General features: G+C 34.0%; 1 protein-coding gene across 1 annotated transcript in view; it reads left to right on the top strand.

Moving 5' to 3' along the window:
- The first annotated feature begins 4,193 nt into the window (after nt 1–4,193).
- wge (winged eye) overlaps nt 4,194–20,438 on the top strand; it is a 705,384-nt gene continuing 689,139 nt past the window's right edge. The window contains exon 1 of the mRNA XM_069828951.1: nt 4,194–4,290. The gene's annotated coding sequence lies outside the window, so the exon portion shown is untranslated. The remainder of the gene's footprint in view (nt 4,291–20,438) is intronic.

The raw sequence follows: 20,438 nt of genomic DNA, 5'->3' as shown, positions 1-20,438 counted from the left end.
TTGTAGTAGTTGATGATGATGATGATGATGATGATGATGATGATGATGATGATGATTACGACGACGATAACAGTTACTGCGTTTATAGGCTAAACCCCCTCCTACCCTCAAAGTATAAGAAATCTTCAGAATGTTTAGAAATATATCAATGAAAAAGGCGATTTTATCTTGTTCAACTGTAGATTATATATACAATATAACATAAAAAATAAAATTGACCACCCTATTCCATTATCTCCTGGCTTTGTTGCGTCATGAGTGATACTTATTGGTATCAATTATGATGATCCAATCTGTCTTCAGACAATTGACTAAACAGCAACAAACAAATGACAATATAAGTAAGGTATAACATGTTTGTGTCCACTTTTCTGGTGTTTTTTATTTTATTTTTTTTTATTGGGTTATTTTACGACGCTGTATCAACATCTAGGTTATTTAGCGTCTGAGTGAAATGAAGGTGATAATGCCGGTGAAATGAGTCCGGGGTCCAGCACCGAAAGTTACCCAGCATTTGCTCGTATTGGGTTGAGGGAAAACCCCGGAAAAAACCTCAACCAGGTAACTTGCCCCGACCGGGATTCGAACCCGGGCCACCTGGTTTCGCGGCCAGACTCGCTGACCGTTACTCCACATTTTCTGGTGTATGTATGTATGTATGTATGTATGTATGTATGTATGTATGTATGTATGTATGTGTTACAAAACATATATATATATATATACACACACACATATATATATGTATATTCATTTATTCACTTATTTATTTATTTATTTATTTATTTATTTATTTATTTATTTAACTAGCTGGCTAGTGAGTACAAATTAAATTTATAAAACAAAAATGTTTCTAGCCACTGCCGTAAGAACCAGGCTCGTGTACGGTGTGGTCTTAACCAATAATATAACGTAAAATTTACAAGGACAGTTAACTAATACAGCAAGTAACTTAATTCAAACCAATAAATAACACACAAGAGCAAGAAAAAAAAAAAAAGAAGAAAGAGAAAAAGAGAGAAAAATACACAATTTAATATAAATTGACAATCAGACAGAAGCCAGTGATATTCAATAAAAACATGAATATAGTCGTCAGAAACAAAAGGGTAAAGAATACATTTGTTAATATTATATATCATGAATAATTTTATAAATTTCTTTTCTAAAAGCTTAAATTTTAAAATATTTCAAATTTGGAAAATGTTTTGTAATTTTATTATAAAGTTTTGGGCCGAAACAAGTACCATGTTTAAGAGCTGCACTTCTATGACATTTAGGCTCAATTAATGGAAAACTAGACTTTTGTCTTCGAGTACGATATTCATGTCGATTAGATTTATGTTTTATTTGATTTCTGTTGTAGTAAGTTAGTAAACTATATTTATAAATTTCTTCAATAGTTAATACATTAAAATCTGTATAAATTAAATTTGTTGGGTAATCCATATTTTTGGTCAGAAGAATTTTTATTATATCTAGTAAGATTCACTAACTTTATGAAACTAATTAATTTTACTATTCTTGTAATATTTGTCCTCGACTTGAATAGCATAGTTCAGAATAGTTTTCATATCAGTTAGTAGAATAAACTCCCGCGTGACTACTTAAGTAATAAACTTATCTACATTGCTTTGAAAGTGACTCCGAGCACCGAAGAAAGTGAGTTTGATTTTTGTCATCAGTTTCACGTACTGTTAAAGAAGTTCTTGAAAGTTGTTCTTTCTGACGACAACAGTGGCTTATGACCCGAATCAATTGCCAGCCGGGACGACGAGTTTTAAAGCAGATATTCTAAAGCCAAACATTGCTGAATTCCAAAATTTCTTACGCCTCATGATATCCGCACGGGCGAGTAAAACCTATCATCCTTAATAAAAAGTTACCTAATAATACATGCAAGTCATACTACAATTTGCGTATTTAATACACGGCCAATTATGCAATACTCTGATCCGTATTTTGGATCATCCTGTTTCTAGAAAATGCTCAAGTTTGTTATGTACAAACTTCCAGTTTTAAAGACTTCCCTGCCATTATTAGAACTGCATATTTTGTGGCTGTATTTGCCTTGTTTTTACTAACTTCTTGAGTGATTAATTTTATTAAATGGATTATACAGTATTCATATATTATCGATATTACTGATGTAATTTTTTTTACGAGGTAAGCTCGAAAATAGATAGTAAAACTTTCATATTATTATTATTATTATTATTATTATTATTATTATTATTATTATTATTATTATTATTGGAGGTTTGACCGCTAATCATAACTTACTCATATTTCATTCCTTTCATTTGGCACACTTAAATATTACATCAAATTATTTTTATCCTATTTTCATGACTCTAATTTGTGTATAGACATTACCTCAAATGTCTTGTCACTTTTTTGTCGGCTACTTAACGAAGCTGTATCACCTACTAGGTTAATTAGCGTCATTGGAATTGGTGACAGCGAGATGAGTCCGAGAATTCGCCATAGGATTATCTGACATTCTCCTTACAGTTGGAGGAAATGTCGGAAGAAACCCAACACTGTAATCGGTAAATCCAACTCACGTCATATAAAGAATTTAATCGCTCTTTTAAAATTCAACCCGTCTGGATTTGAACACGTGAACCAATGATGATTTAAATCTCCTTTGAGTATTGGCAGGTCATCAATTTTATAATTTTATTGCTTTCTTAGCAACACTTGAAGACCTCCCTCAAAGAACGTTGTATATCATATGCGAAAGCCGTTGATATACAACCTTCTTTGAGGGAGGTCTTCACTTAGTAAGTCATCATTTCGAAATATTTATTTATTTATTTATTTATTTATTTATTTATTTATTTATTTATTTATTTATAACAAATTTACTCATTCAAGCTAGAATTGTTTACATTTCGAAATAAACTTTTAAGAGCAATATTGTAAACATGTGACATTAAAACCCATTTCTTTTATAATTAATTAAGTTAGTTCATAATATTCATAATGTTACAAATTATAAATTAATTTACAAATATAAATGAATAAAGTGTAAATATGCTATTGTACAAAAATACATTATTATAGAACATAAGGACATAATTGTACAAGAAGTGAAACTTAAACATAGATAAATAAATAACTTAATAAATTTCTAACCTATACCTAATCTGACTTAATAATAAAACTTAATAATCAAAGCAAAAATACTTTCCGAATGAATAGCTCGTGCAGGGAGATACAGTAGAAAAAATCTTAGAAGAGATATGTAGTATCAAAAAAGAAGAAAAAAAATAGAAAGAAAATAAGAGAATTATTGTACCCTACTGTTTAAGATTTAAGAATGTCTTAGAAACTAAAATTGCTTTTGAACTGATCTAAAAGATGAATTTTATTTTTTTCTTAAAATAATTAATATTAACATTACCAAGGTGAGAGAATTTTTGTTTGACTTTGTCATAATTCTTGGACCTAAATTTGCACTATGTTTTATTCCTCTAGTAGTTTTATACTTTGGCTCTTTTAATAATTATTGTGTCAGTCCGTCTAAGTGCAACAAACTATGAGAATACGTTGCAAGATTTTCTCGGTATTTTTAAGATTTGAAAATTGCAAACTATTGTAACAAAATTTCAGAGATTTCAAATTTGTCCTAACTTTTTAATAACCCAGATATAGGCCTATTTATGTCGCAAAATTGTCATATCTACTTTTCTAAACTTCATAGACTTGGTCTGTAGAAGTGCATTGTGAATATAAATTCGTATTGTTCACAAATATTGGGTTTATTAACTGAACTGAAAATGTATTAAATAGGTATATTTCAATATACACATTGTATATGTGTTATGTACAGTGTTTCTATAATATTGCGTAGTAAATGCCGAGCGATAAAATACGTAAGTTTTCTTGAAACCTCGTTAAAGCAAGTATTACGGCCACATCACTTTTTTCTAGCACGGTCCGCCCCACGTGTATTTCGTCGTGCAGAGCCTGGGTCTGACTAACTTTTTTATATATATTACTGAAGGTCAACGTTCTTGCATTGCTGTCATAGACGTGTTTTTAATTCCCCAGCTCTCTGTCAGCTGTCCGAATGCTTCTTCAATAGGCTAATGAACGTATCCTCCCCGCTGCTGCTTTAGTCCTACACAGAAAGCTATTCGCTTAGTCATAGTTGTGCCTCGTTTGGCTAGTTCGTACACCGAGAACTCTACGGTCGTCGACATTTTTTATACCGGCTAGTCTCCGCGTCAGTTGCCGCCAACACGTGCAGCTCGTCTCCCGCTCAAAACGCAGCTGGTGAATGTACGTATTATGTGGCACCTTGCAAGTACAGGTATTATAATTACAACCATACAGCTAATTGATGTTCCATGTAATTTAAGAAAAGCACACTTTTGAAGGTGTAATGAACCGTTCGTTTCTATATTAAACATGGAAAAATTAACACTTCATCCTGTAAACAGTTTCTCTAGATATTAATTCCAATGTTTATATACAAAATATCTTCACTATTTCAATGTGTAGTTGATTATATATAAGAAATTATTAAGTCTCCGCTTCACAATTGGAGATTATACGATTTGGTTCTAGTGGTAGTGTTTCCGCTTCAGATTTAGTGTATGTGGGTTCGATATCCGTTAAAGAAGCGAATATATCTTGCATTGATAACAATAATTATTGTGTATGTGTATGTATTGTGCTCTTTCCGTATTGATTTAATAAATTTGGCCTTAAACAATTTCCGACAAATAATAATAATAATAATAATAATAATAATAATAATAATAATAATAATGATACAGTGGACTCTCCTAAGTTCGTTTGAACGGAATTGAAAGTTCAGTCCAATAAGGGTAGTAGGTGTGGTAGGTTCAATGAATACAAATTCTTATTGGTCATCCATCAACGAATACAGTACTGTACTTGCATTTCCTGCCCGCCCCGAGACTTGTGTGTGCGCTTCTAGTACCACAGTGGGTTTCGACAGTTCCGTCTCACAAACGGCACAATTCTCAAATACAAAAAGAAGAGTTCATTAATTTAAAATCCGTGATTAAATATGGATGTCCTAAACAATAAAATATTCTGTTTTTCTTTAACAAAAGTATCACTACAAGACACAGAACCAATTCCCACTCAAATGACAAACCCATTTCTTAGTGCCCGTATAGGGGCGTGTCTAATTCTCCTACGTAAGCAGTCGAACTATGGGATGTCGAACTTGTTTTCTGTCGAACTTACGAGCTTTCTCTGTAATAATAATAATAATAATAATAATAATAATAATAATGGACGAATTTAGGTATAGCATTGTTAAGGTCTGTTCCCAATCATCACATGATGCTCCTGACCTTTCCAACAGTAAAAGCCTAGATCATATATACCCTAGATAGGTCGGCCTTATAGGCTTTGACGTTAACAACTTTTGTCAGGCACTGACTCTGTTGTCAGGTTTACTACGCTGCCATCTAGTTGTTACATAAGGAGTCACGTCATAATTCCCATTTGAATTGCATTAGCGACTGTACTGCCATCTCGTGTTCGTTTACGGCGGACGGGTGGCGATCCTGGCGGTTGTTCTCTTCAAAGTGCAAACGATTTTAACATAACGATGACCCATATATTTCTACTTATGGTATATCTAATATGCCTTTATTTTTAGGTTATAAATCATATAAAGTGTTTGATTCTGGTTGGAGAGAATATTTTGGAGGTCAAGGTATATACATATTGTTTATGTATATAAGGAAAATTTTTCTGTTACATATATGTGTAGAGAAATAGGTACTTCGGTCTTCGCAAGTTTCGGCAGCATCTTGTGTGATACGAAGAGAATAGATGTGGAAGACAATATTTGTTCATCCTGTGGACGGGTGCTCCAATTTTGTTGATATTGTGTTGTTACCGTACATCCAATATGTTCGGAATGCTCAATCTCTCAGAAATGTAATTTCCTTGCCGACTCAAGATAATATATCTCTAATAAAGGTCACAAAAATCTTACTCATGCAACTTGTTTTTCTTGCATTTTTTATTCAGTACCAAGATTAATACTTTATTTTTAGAGCGCCTTAATTCAATTTTTTTAATTTCCCACAATTTAATATATTCTAAATCTGATATTATTCTGACTGATTTAGGTAAGACAGACATCTCTGTGTCCATTTTTAGCCAGTCAGGTGGTCACAAAAATTACTATGGATGGGTGTAATTTTGCAATACTCCATTGTATAAAAAAATTCGTGACGCAACAACCCATGAAGGGTCAAGTTCGATCTGCCGACTGCTGGTCTCACGTTCACATGCCTCGATAGAGGTGAACGATCATCCAGCCAGAAGTGTAGGTATCATGTAGCTAGCACGATGATCCCCCCCCCCAAACGTATTTCGCTACTTATCGTAGGTCCCAAATTCATCACGATGCTGAGTGGGCAGCAGTCCCATACACTGGCAGAAATTTCATGAGAAAATTCCCATGAGGACTCTAACCAAAGCATATTCCGTAACCAGAGTCCAGGCATGATAACTTAGACCACGACGCTACGGCGCGGGACACTCCATTCTATATATTGGCATAATATTCATCTTAGTAAAATAATTTTAATTTCTGTAACGGTTTTATCGAATATTACTTTTTTCTGGCGAGGTTTACTTCTACTCTACATAATTTTCTTCTGGCCTAGCATCACACTGAACCACGGCGGACTTCCTAAAGAAGCGTAAAGTATGAAATCTGTTTGCCATGTGGAAAAATAATAATACTTATGACTTTTAGACTAGAGAATCCGGAGATTCATTGCCGCCCTCACATAAGCCCACCATCGGTCCCTATCCTGAGCAAGATTAATCCAGTCTCTACCATCATATCCCACCTCCGTCAAATTCATTTTAATTTTATCCTCCCATTTACGTCTCGACCTCCCCAAAGATCTTTTTCCCTCTGGCCTCCCAACTAGCACTATAACTTATGCATTTCTGGATTCGCCCAAACGTCCTACATGCCTGCCCATCTCAAACGTCTACATTTAATGTTCCTAATTATGTCAGGTGAAGAATACAATGCGTGCAGTTCTGCGTTGTGTAACTTTATCCATTCTCCTGTAACTTCATCCCTCTTAGTCTCAAATATTTTCTAAGCACCTTATTCTCAAACACCCTTAACTTCTGTTTCTCTCTCAAATGAGAATTCAAGTTTCACAACCATGAAATCCATCTCTTGGAATAATAATAATAATAATAATAATAATAATAATAATAATAACAATAATAATACTTACTTACTGGCTTTTAAGGAACCCGGAGGTTCATTGCCGTCCTTATATAAGTCCGCCATTGCTCCCTGACATGAGCAAGATTAATCCAGTCTCTATCATCATATCCCACTTCCCTCAAATCCATTTCAATATTACCCTCCCATCTATGTCTCGGCCTCCCCAGAGGTCTTCTTCCCCCTCAGATCTTCCAACTAACACTCTATATGCATTTCTGGATTCGCCCATACGTGCTACATGCCCTGCCCATCTCAAACGTCTGGATTTAATGTTCCTAATTATGTCAGGTGAAGAATACAATGCATGCAGTTCTGCGTTGTGTAACTTTCTCCATCTTCCTGTAACTTCATCCCTTTTAGCCCCAAATATTTTCCTAAGCACCTTATTTTCAAACACATTTAACCTCTGTTCCTCTCTCAAATGAGAATCCAAGTTTCACAACCATGAAATCCATCACTTGGAAAAATAATAATAAAATGTGCAGAATTAGCCATTGTAGTTACTCAACTTTGGAACAAATCTTGCCAATATTCAGTCGTATCAGGAATAGAATTCATTCGTTGTCCTCTTGAGGAGATTCTTAAATATTTGGACATCAGTGACAACATATCCGTGACATTGCAAAAGTCTATGTTGTTAAGTACATGCAACATCGTTCGAACATTTTTAGTAAAGCTTCTTATGGACCGCAGTCGACAAGAATGTGTGTGTGTGTGCGTGCGTGCGCACGCGTATGTGTGTTTAACACAGTCACTGAATTTCATCTGGGTATACTGGAACCTGTGAAGTCAAGAATCCTTGAAAATTATTAGAAACAACAGTAGGAATAATTCCGTTTGTCCTTAAGGAGACCCGTAATGACGCCACTCGTCCGATTGGTGTTTCAGCTGAGGTTCATAAAATCTGATACAGCTCTCATCAATTGTAATGATACACTCATAGCGCAGCAAGAGAGTACGAGAAGCTTCATATCGCTGTAATTTCTGCATGTCCGTTAAATCATGTGTAATCCATTTTGAGGCAGTTTTCCGCATTTTCAGGCGGTCCTTCAGGATGTGAAGCACAGTCGAAGGCGCCAATCCTGTATCTTGCGCTAACTCACGAATCGTTAAGCTCCGATTCTTCTCCACTAATGCGGACACAGTCTGTACATGTTCGTCACTTACTGGTGGGTGACCAGATCGAGGCATGTCCAACACACTTTCGCATCCTTATGTGAAGGCTCTAACCCACGTTGCTACCGTTCGGTGAGGTAACGCAGCCTCACCGCAAGCCTCTTGCAGCCCTTGATGACACTGTCGTGCCCTGCGACCTCTAGCACATTGAATTTTTAACCAGCTTCTCTTTTCCTTCTTCGAAAACTTTGCGACTGTATTCTGCGACCGCTAGCTCACAACTGCTCGTTTTATTGTTGTCACTATGAACGGACATGGAGGGGGAGGGCGAGTTCATTAGCTCTGAGGGAGGGGAGGCATGTAAGCAACCTGTGGTATAAACTATATTGCCTGACTCCTTTGCATGGCATCGCTGCAGCATAGTTGCCACTACTAGTTGTATTTGTCATTAATATTTAAAACAGAATCAATGCGGTATGTGGTGTGTTGAAATTAAATATGTTGGCCCTAATTTACACTTTTGAAAGCACATAAGTTAAATTTGCGCAGGAAAGATAAGGAAATGTCAGAACTTGATCATGAGATTAAAGATCTGTGGCACTTGTAAACAGTGAAAAAATCGACAGTTACACTGTAAATGAAGCGGTATCAGCTCTTCTCCAAAATTCTATCAAGCATCTTCAATTGTCAATGTACAATATTCTTGAATTAGCTACTGTAAACAATCCTAATTCAGCATGTACCTATTGTCAGGAAGTTTATGAGTACGAATGCAATGTAAATGGTAAAAGGTTCAACATAATGCACTTGGCGATTGAAAATGCAAAGAAATTGAATATAAAGCACAAGGTATAATAATAATAATAATAATAATAATAATAATAATAATAATAATCATGCAAGTAAAGAGATAGGTTTGGAAGTAAATCCTGAAAAGACAAAGTATATGATTATGTCTCGTGACGAGAATATTGCACGAAATGGAAATATAAAAATTGAAATTTATCTTTTGAAGAGGTGGAAAAATTCAAATACCTGGGAACAACAGTAACAAATATAAATGATACTCGGGAGGAAATTAAACACAGAATAAATATGGGAAATGCCTGTTATTATTCGGTCAAACAATCTGAAAGTTAGAATTTATAAAACAGTTATATTACCGGTTGTTCTTTATGGTTGTGAAACTTGGACTCTCACTTTGAGAGAGGAACATAGGTTAAGGGTGTTTGAGAATAAGGTGCTTAGGAAAATATTTGGGGCTAAGAGGGATGAAGTTACAGGAGAATGGAGAAAGTTACACAACACAGAACTGCACGCATTGTATTCTTCATCTGACATAATTAGGAACATGAAATCCAAACGTTTTAAATGGGCAGGGTATGTACTGTCTTCGCGCTACGAGTTGGCGCGTGGAGTGGATAGGCGGGACGGGGGAACTTTACGCTACACTCTGACCTGAAAACTTTGGTCTACTTGACTATAAGGGAACGAAGTCAGACATATAAGATTCCGCATCTTCAGTGTTGTTGTCGCTATTACTATCATCACATTTTTTTTTTAAATTGTTGGACTATCATCTGTCCATGATAATCAACTGTTGCTGTTCCCGCCTTGTATATTAATTCGCATCTCTCGACAAAGCAAAGAGCTCAATCCGGATGGACAACAATGAGTCTGTTGGACTCATTTACAGTAATCAAAATTCCCGTAACATTTTTAACCTGTCAGTGCTTGGGAAACGTTAAATTGGTGTCTACCCGTATCTTGTCCATGTACAAAATCGGTTTACCCTCTTCCCTAACCTTTTCTATTTTCTGTAGATATCTTCACCTCCAATTTACAGTGTTTTCCCCTTCAATTAAACATTTTCTTCTCAATGTACACTTCTTCAACCCGAAACCCCTTTTCCTTCAGTGTCCGTCTTAATGTTGCCTTCCATTTGAAATACATTCTCTCTTGTAATATGGGAAAAAGTTTCTTGCAGCTTGGTACTACCCTCTTTTTACTTGACTGTTTAACGACACTATATAAACTGCTAGGTTATTTAGCGTCGATAGAATTGGTGATGGCGAGATGGTATTTGGCGAAAGAGGCCGAGAATTCGCCATTGATTATCTGACATTCGCCTTCCTGTTGGGAAAAACCTCGGAAAACCCCAACCAGCTAGTCAGCCGCAGCGGGAATCGAACCCATACCCGAGCGCAACTCTGGATCAGCAGGCAAATGCACTATCTCCTGAGCTGCGCCGGTCAAAGTCATCTGCATTTGCGTTTCGATAATCTGGACGTTTCTGTCCCCATCCCCCAAGTGTCGACAACGCACTTTCTTCTGAGCAGTCTTTCATTTCAGTCATTAGGTCTATACGCTGTATCGTTCTGGTGGCTAGATTACAGTACTTTTCTGCCTTTTCTGTTGAATTCTTTAGAGGAATGCAAAAGCATTGTTGTTCTTTCACAGAATTGTTTTACATTTGCAATAATATTTCTTTCTTCGCTATAGATTGTCAATCCTTGTTTCCTCTTTGTCGACATATTTACCATTAATAAATGAAAAACTGCTAGCTATATAGGCTTAAACTAAAAGTATACAATAACATAAATTCCATTAACTGTATATTATCAAGATTATTAACACTAAAAGCAAACGATAACTAAAGCAATGCAAAGACTTGCGTTATATTGAAAACAATCGTCCTGCTGAAACTAATATAACAACACAATAAAACGCTACTATTAGTCCACAAGTCGCAAAGACTCATAGAAACTTGTAGTAGATGTTTGTGAAACAGGAATATTGCAGTGAACAGCGCGGTGCGCATGCGCGACTGTTTCCCCTCCGCCCCGTCTAAGTACTTCAGCCGCCTTCTCCTGGCGTGACAACAGTAGCACGTATGGCCAAATCCAGAAATGCATATAGAGTATTAGTTGGGAGGCCGGAGGGAAAAAAGCCTTTGGGGAGGCCGAGACGTAGATGGGAAGATAATATTAAAATGGATTTGGGGGAGGTGGGATATGACGATAGAGACTGGATTAATCTTGCTCAGGATAGGGACCAATGGCGGGCTTATGTGAGGGCGGCAATGAACCTCCGCGTTCCTTAAAAGCCAGTAAGTAATAATAATAATAATAATAATAATAATAATAATAATAATAATAATAATAATAATAATATGTATAACATGTAGCATCTGTATAACATTCCCTACAGAGAAATTAAAATCTGCAACAGTCTTGCATCGTGCAGGCATGTCCCCAAGAAGGCCCGCTGAATGTAGATGCGTAGTGTTGACTCAAAATCCCACAGCATTGAGAAAGAAATGTGCTTGAGGCCGAATTCTTGGTAGAAAAACACGATGACTAATTTGCTCGGAACTACTTGTTAAACCCAGAGGCTCATTGCCAGCCTCTAAGCTGTTCGTGGTTGGACGCTGTCCAAAGCACAGTTTAGCCATTTCGGCCCAACTGTAGCTCAATATACTGCATACATCTCAGCAAGAAGGAACGCGACTCGATTCTAGGAACATCCTGTGAGATATTAGTGGGCAATGCGGTAGGTCAGGTTTCTTACGCGAGAATTGTTGTTTCCCTTGCATTTATTATTCCTGCTATTGTGTCTCTAAAAGGTCCTAGTAATATTAACATTAAATAATATTAATTAAATATTCGTTTAGCATTCCTTCATTACTGTCTTAGAGCTTGGAATACGAGTCAGTCGAAGCTCAGTAAATGCTTCCGATTCGTATAGTGTTTTGAGAGACCTGTTGTGGACAAAATGACTTTGGGCCAAGTTTCCAGTAAAGTAGCTACTTATGTTTCTTGAAACGTGAGAACATCTTCTCATTATTGAAGAAGAAATATTTCGAAAAATATCATAAAAATCAGTAGGTCTTATAGTTATAAATATAAATTGAGTGTGCGGTATACAAAGTAACACTGATTTAGATCATTTAATTCGAGGAGGAAATATTGTAAAGATTTAGTTAATTAATAGTCATGGATACTCTCAAAATTGCAAAAAAGACGTTAGGATGGGTTGCCAGACGTTCTAAAGGAAGACTAAGAGACTAAGGGTGCTATGCATAAACATTTCGCTAGCCGCGCTACGAGCGAGCTAAACTAGCCCCGGCTATCGACTGATTACTTGTATAGGATTCATATCATATCATATCATATCGCTAACACTGGTTTATGAATACGAAAAACGTTAGTTCGCTGATCATCCACCGGAAGCCCGCGCTAAGAATGTCTATGAATATGGCCCTCAGATTGCTAGATGAGGTCTACGAAAGTCTATAGATTTTAAGAGTAGGTACTGTAAATACAAATCTCAGAAGGTACGAATGTCTGGAACAAATCATTTGAGAAAGCTGAAACATAATGGTGCGAAGAATTGTGACGTAAGAATAATAATAAAAAATTGTCGTCTGGTTTTCATGTTCTTCTCATTCACCGCGGCCATATTATCGTCGTGTCATATTCAGTATTGTGGGCTTTAAATGAAGAAATGTAATTGTCATTTTCACTTCGTGTTTCTCCTTCAACACCTTTAGCCCAGCAACTCAACTGTCAATAGTCAATAGCCTTTGTCAATAGTTTCTGTTCTAAGAAGATAGAAGTTGCATTCCAAGTACATGATCTACGATCTGTTGTGATCAAAGCGTTTGATTTTTTCTCAAAAACTGGGAAGAAATAATATTTATTCCGCACTTTTACTTTCATGTTCTCCCAAAAGATGTTTCTCCCGAGAGCAAACATTCCAATAGTATGCTTTTTCTTCTCCATTGAAAACTACACACAGATACGAATTTTTAACAATTTTTTCCTCAACGTACCAAGAAAAATAAAAATAGGGAATGAAAGTAATCGCGTATTTTTTTTCTTAGCAAAAGTAACAAAATTCTTCTTTAAACATATAAAAATCTAAGAATTTTCGTTTTAACTTGTTAAACGGTCTCTTATTTTGTCATTTATACCAAGAAAATTAATTTTTTATTGCAGTAAATGTTCAATGTTAATTAATTATGAAAAATATTTTAGAAAAATAATTTTTGAAACATTGTAATTGGAGAACTAATTAGCAATTGTTTTTGGAACTTAAGAATATAGTTAATTATAATAACGATTTTCTGGTGTTAATATGAAGAACGAAGTGGTATTTTACCCTGTTGACTAGTTTCGACTTTCGTTTGTCATCCTCAGAACTAGTTGGTTTTAGAAGTAGATTGCTTTTGTCATTATTGTTTTGTAAAAATTGAAATTCATGAATTTCACTAAACAAAAAAGAATTAATGGGAAACGTAAGTTTGAGAATTATTGCCAGGAAAATTATTTCTGAAATAAAAGTTTAGGAAATTTTGCCTTTAAAAGTTTACTGGGGAGTTTGGTTTTTAATAAATTATGGAAAAAAAAAAAAAAAAGGAATACAATAATTTCTCGAAAGTGTGTCTTTCGGAATTACACCTTTTCCAACTGTAATTCAGAAAAGATCAATTCTATTTCAGATTAATCAAGTGAATTTCAGAAAAAGTCCCGTGTAATTCATATTTTCAATTGTAAATCAGAAAGAAAACATCACATGTAATTCAGATAACATCATTCGTAAATTACATACCAAATAAATTTTTTTCACGTTGACATTATAATACACAATCACACAAACAAAATACCCAGTTGTAACTACCAAACAAATGATATTTTTAGAATTTCAATTTTATTGTGCAATTTGAATAAAATTATATTAATTTATTAATCTGAATTACAATTAATTGATAATTTTTGGGAATTTCACCTGGATAATGTGTAGTTAACAAAACGTTTCAGAAATCGTATACTTTTGGGATTATTTTTCTGAAACATTGGCACTGATAAATTTTACTAGAGAAAGAGTATAATTGAGAAAGATAACATTGGAAATAATTGGACCACATTTTGCAGAAAGGATCCAACCCACATGAAACCTAAACTGAGAAAAATGCATTTTTAAGCTAAACGTGAGTGATAAATTCAAAAGTAAATATAACTGCATACTTATTGCTTTAACCAAAAGCGTATTATACGAAGTATCTTTATTTAAAATATGGATTCTTGGAATTATTTAATTATTGAGACATTAAATTTGTTTGTAGGTTGGTTCCCTTCTCCAGAATGTGGTCCAATTCTTGAAAAAATGATTATTCTGAGCAGGACATTCAGAAAAACATTTTCATTGAAAGAAGTTATTGGAAAAAGTATGAGTTTTAGTAAATTTTGGGAAAAATATTTATTGAGACTGTCTTCTAGAATTATGAATTAAAGGTTTTTAGTATTTTAGTAATAGTGTACTTTAGGATTTCTTTCCGAGGTAAGTCATATTGGAGAAAAACATGTCAATTATTTAAAATATTTTAAAAATAAAGTTTAAGGGGAGGCAGAGGTGAAATTTTCGAACAAAACTGAAGAAAAAATTAAAATTTGGTTTTTTCCATTTTTATTTCTTTATTTTGATATTCCGATGTTAGTTTTTTATTTTGTGCCCTTAAAAGTATGAAATTAAAACCAAGATAGCTGTATTACTATATTATTCCCATAATAAACTAATACTTACCATTATTTATATACCTTCTCTGAACATATAAATAAAAAGAAATATTGAAAATTTCTTACAATATGGTGCATGGAGCATTTTATATCAAACGATATATAGTTTTATAAAATTATTAATATTTACAGAACTATTGTACTTAGAAAGTTGAACCTTGGTATGTCCATTACTAATAACATACTTAGTATCGATGATCAATTTCAAACAAATCGGATAAATTTTGTGGATTTTGAAATATTCACCTCTGCCTCCACTTAAATAAGACTTTGTCGTTGGAAAAGTTGTTGAAGAAAGTTTAGTTTTTAATGAATTGTAAGAAAATTTTATTAAAAAGCAACAGTTTCTTGGAGCAATGCATTTTGAGATCTATTACCAAAACAGTTTAGAAACTATACACGTTTGGAATTTATTGTTTTGTGATGGGCATTAGCAAAACTGGTTAAGGAAAACCATGTATCGGTAAACGTGACTTTAGGTCTGTAAGATCGGAAAATATTTAATTTTGAAAAGAAAGTTTTGCTGAAACTTGGATAAAAATTGAATTAGAAAAAATATCCGGAAATGACTCATTTATTATCTGTTCATTGCTCCTGAAGTCTTTCATTTTCTGTTAACGTTTCTATACTCAGCTATTGTTATTTCACCATTGCTCCATTACCATCGCATCACCTCATTGTCTCTGAAGAGCCTCTGTAGTTGAAAAGGGACGCTAAGTAAATAATTACAACTATTATAGCCTGGTTCACTGTCCCACAGCATGCTCGCGTTCTTGTGTTCACACCCGTTTCTATCTCGGCCTTCGGAATTGTCTATTCTTCTCTTCTCCCACACCCTCTTCAGTCCTCCAGCAAGCACTCCGTATATATCTGAACTCTAACCGAAGGCAAATTACTACTTACGACACATCAAGATTTTGTGAGTAAACTGGGCATTGTAAAATAGCACCTTACCAACAATGACCAATTTTTAGTTGCAAGTGAGATCATAATAAACAGTATTAGATCAAGATGATATCAGAGGCCCTATATTACCAATGTTGAATTAATAAACTTTAAGTACCTTCATTTCAGAAGCTATTACAGGTTTCCCTATGAACATTTTACTGCTGATACTTCATTAACTTAAAAGTGCTAAGCTTTTGTTTGAAAAGTGTTCTTTGTGAAAATAATAACTAAATTTTAAGAAAAAATGAAATTACATTAATATTCATGGACAATTTTTTTTTCCAAATACCCTAAAACTAGGTCTCAGCAGTCAATGTAATGCTGTAGATAAGGTGCAAAAAATGTCATGCTTCTAGCTCTCTCAGTTTCTGAGAAATAGGTACATGTATTGTGAATTTTTTACTTCCAAGAAAATGAGTGACAAATTAGACATTAGAAAAACATTTAAAAAACACATGATTCTAAACTAGTTTTGAAAAATCACAACAAACGTAAGCCATTACAGTCTACAACAATATCGCCAAATTATGAAACAAACATTCAGCTACAAAACACGCTAAACTACAATCTTTTTCACCAAATAATCTCAGAGATATTTATATTTCTAACATTACTATTCATGCACAAAAACGTTTTTGTCCAAGTGACTTGAAACTAGAGCTCAGCAGTCTTTGCAATGCTGTAGATAAGGTGAAAAATATCATGTTTCTAGGTGTAGCTATCTTAGTTTCTGAGAAATAGGTACATGTGTTGTTAATTTTTTACTTCCGAGAAAATGAGCGATAAAGTAAAAATTAGAAAAACATGTTCAAAAACACATGATACTAAACTCGTTTTGAAAATTCACAACAAAATAAGCCATTACGGTTTACAACAATATCACCAAACTATGAAACAAACATTCAGCTACAAATTATGTCAAACTGCAACCTTTTTCACCAAATAGTCTCAGAGATATTTATATTTTTACCATTATTATTCATGCACAAAAAAGGTTTTGTCCAAATGACCTGAAACTAGAGCTCCGCAATCAATATAATTCTGTAGAAAAGGTGCAAAAATGTCATGCTTCTAGCTATCTTAGTTTCTGAGTGATAGGTACATGTGTTGTGAATTTTTACTTCCGAGAAAATGAGTGACAAAGTAAACATTAGAAAAACATATTCAAAAACACATGACACTAAACTCGTTTTGAAATTCACAACAAAGTGGCCATTACAGTCTACAAAATATCACCAAATTATGAAACAAACATTCAGCTATAAAACAGTCCAAACTACAAATTTTTTCACCAAATAGTCTCAGAGATATTTATATTTCTACCATTACTATTCATGCTCAAAAACGTTTTTGTCCAAATGACTTGAAACTAGAGCTTAACAGTCAATGTAATACTGTAGAAAAGGTGCAAAAATGTCATGCTTCTAGCTATCTTAGTTTCTGAGAAATGGGTACATGTATTGTGAATTCTGTTACTTCCAAGAAAATAGTGACAAATTAGACATTAGAAAAACATTTTCAAAAACACATGATACTAAAGTAATTTTGAAATTCACAACAAAGTCAGCCATTACAGTCTATATCAATATCACCAAATTATGAAACAAACATTCCAAACAGCTACAAAACACCGTTCTGAAATGGCATGCGTTCTTGACTAGGTTTTTAATTATTTATTATTTGTTGCGCGGGAGGAATTCCGATTTCATTTTGTGACGTCTGGAACTCTCTCTTTTTTTTTTTTCTATTTTCTTAACGACTAGATTTGCTTCAATTTTGGAAACTACCGGTAATTTATATAGACATGCTTAAGCTCTAAAATTTTTTCACACGTTTCGATTGGACCAATAATTGCTCCAATAAAATTTAATATTATCTGACATATAAGTGCATTTTTTTTTAATATGCACTCTATATCTTTATATGTATATCATACATATATACACTAAAAATGGTTGGAACCTACACATTTCGAGTAGGGTAAAGGTTGGTAACACTGTGATATGAGTAATATTGTGATAGTTCTTCTTGAGAATTTATTACAATTTTACTGAGCGAGAGGAAGATCGGTTTTTTGCGTCAACATATTAAGGGAATATTTGTGGACAAGGTTCAGCACAAAACCGGCCCTTCTCTCGCTCAGTAAAATTATAATAAATTCTCAAAAAGAACTATCACAACATTACTCATATCACAATATTATCAATCTTTATCCTATATGAATATTTTTTTTGGTTTCTTAAAATAAAGTTTCACTTGTATTTCCTTCAGTAAAATTATATTCCATGGAAATAAATTAATACCGAATAAATTGACAAGTAGATATGAATATGAATATGATAGACAAACGGCGTGTCTAAAATCACATTTTTGATACTGTATTGGATGCTGAAAACGAACATTACCGTGAAAATCTGAGAATAGATTTTTACAGTAGGTCATTATAATGATGTACATTTGTGCTTTGTATAGACACTAATGCTTCAATAAAACATATACAGTATTAATAAGATCCAGTCAGTCGAAATTGGATTTCTAAGACCAGTGAGGCGACAATAAAAGAGATAGAATAAGGAATTTAAATGTTAGCAGAAATTCAGTTGTAAAGCAAATATTAGCACGACAAGAATTTTGAATGACAAAGAAAACTGGCTTGTCCATAGAAACAGCGTGACATCATCAGACAGAATTCCATTCATAACTTCACACTATAAACAGAGAGGAAGAGTAGCCTCGGTTAACCTCGCAAACAGTTGCTCTAATCATGAAGAATGTAACAGGCTGCTAACTTAATCATTCGAGAAGAAAATGAAGACCATTGACAATATGTAGGCCTAGACACCGAGTGTGGATTAAGCCGTTTCCAAGTGTGTGTGAAATATATACTACCATATGTTTAATGTTATTTATTCTGTGTTTGTAACTTGAATACATCGCTGTAATTTTATATACAAGGTGAGTAAAGAATGTGGAACACCGCTTTTACTTTTCCATTTTTCCTTTCATGAAGAAACTCTATACACTAAGACTAAAATCATAGGAGGTGAAGAAATAATATTTTTAAATGCTTAAAAATAACTATGTTTTTCGTTTATAAAGGATCTCCCAAAGAGTCTGGTTTCTAATTGAACCGTGTAGACTACTTTTTTCCAGTTCTGGATTCCTCAGGTCTCAAAATGTACAAATAAAAAAATATTTATACATTTAAAAAACACGTTAATGTCTTAGGAAATGTATAATCACTAGAGCTGAAAAAATCTATTGGTTATAGGTTACGCTACATCGTACGTAGAGCTCTGTGTTTACAAAATGCTTGTGTGCACGGACGACTAGTTACGGTAGCGGCTACTTGTACAGTCCGCTCCGTATGAATGAACTCATAATAAAATTTGTGATCCGTTGCGCGAAAAGGTACCTAAAGCCGTGAAAGGAAATTTTACGGAACAAACTACCGAATTTGCGGTGTAAAAACTGCATTTCTATGTTCTGACATCCTGCGCTACCTGTAGGCTTTTTTTTTTTGCATACTAAACTAGGATGTAGTTTTACGCAGTGCTTCTTAAATACCTAAATCTTTCTTATAGTTCCTAAGAAAACAAATGGAAACTTTAATTTGCATTTTTCTTGAAAAGTACATAATATAATATCAGTATTCAGTAAATCATATATTAAAAACTATAGCACCTAGAGCCATGATTTTTTTAATCCTCAGTATTTCATCCTCTTCTTGACACCACAAAAAAAAAAATGAAAAATCAGACTTTAGGTTCAATTTTCTGCAACTAGTCACATTTACATTTTCAGGATTACATATGTTTCAAATTAATTAACTCGGAACAAATATTAAATTTACAAAAAAAAATATCATTATCAATTAGGTAAAACACAATTTTCCCAACTTCTGAATTCAGTCCTCTTATTGTCTGTTATTTGTTGGATTTTTGTTTCGAAATTCTGATAAAACCTCACATCACTCAAGCAGATCTACTATTGAGGAGAGCCAGATGTTCACTCTTTCTGCTCCTTACAAACAGTAGAGGCACCCGACAACTCGACGAATTTTGTAAACAATGTACCCGTATATAGAAATTATTTACTACCCTGATATCAACACTTTTCTTCAGTCCCAATAATCACCATTGTAATTCAATTACAATATTAATGGAAGGCATAAAATTTAAAGAAGGAACTACCAATAAAATTAATTTAACATATTCTAATTGTGTCAAATGTTGATATTAGTGCATAGAAGGAGTTACAAATGGCTCCCATTCAATTCCAAGCAATGCATAAGACTGTCTTGGAAATTGTTTCGTGCATTCAGCAAAACACTTCGTTCGATCTGTTGTATCCCGTCCCTAATTTTTCGTTTTAACTCTTCCAGATCTCGTGATCGGTCTTGGTAGACCCTCCACTTCATTTAGCTCCAAATTTAAAAAAAAAAATCTAATTGAAATCAGGAGATCTTGAGGGCCATTATGAACCATCGTTATTCAATTGTTTTGATCAACTTTTGTCTATGAATATTTAATCCACGG

The sequence above is a fragment of the Periplaneta americana genome, chromosome 6 (genome assembly GCF_040183065.1).
Source record: "Periplaneta americana isolate PAMFEO1 chromosome 6, P.americana_PAMFEO1_priV1, whole genome shotgun sequence".
NCBI classification, from domain to species: domain Eukaryota; kingdom Metazoa; phylum Arthropoda; class Insecta; order Blattodea; family Blattidae; genus Periplaneta; species Periplaneta americana.
This window is presented reverse-complemented; position numbering and strand designations above follow the sequence as displayed.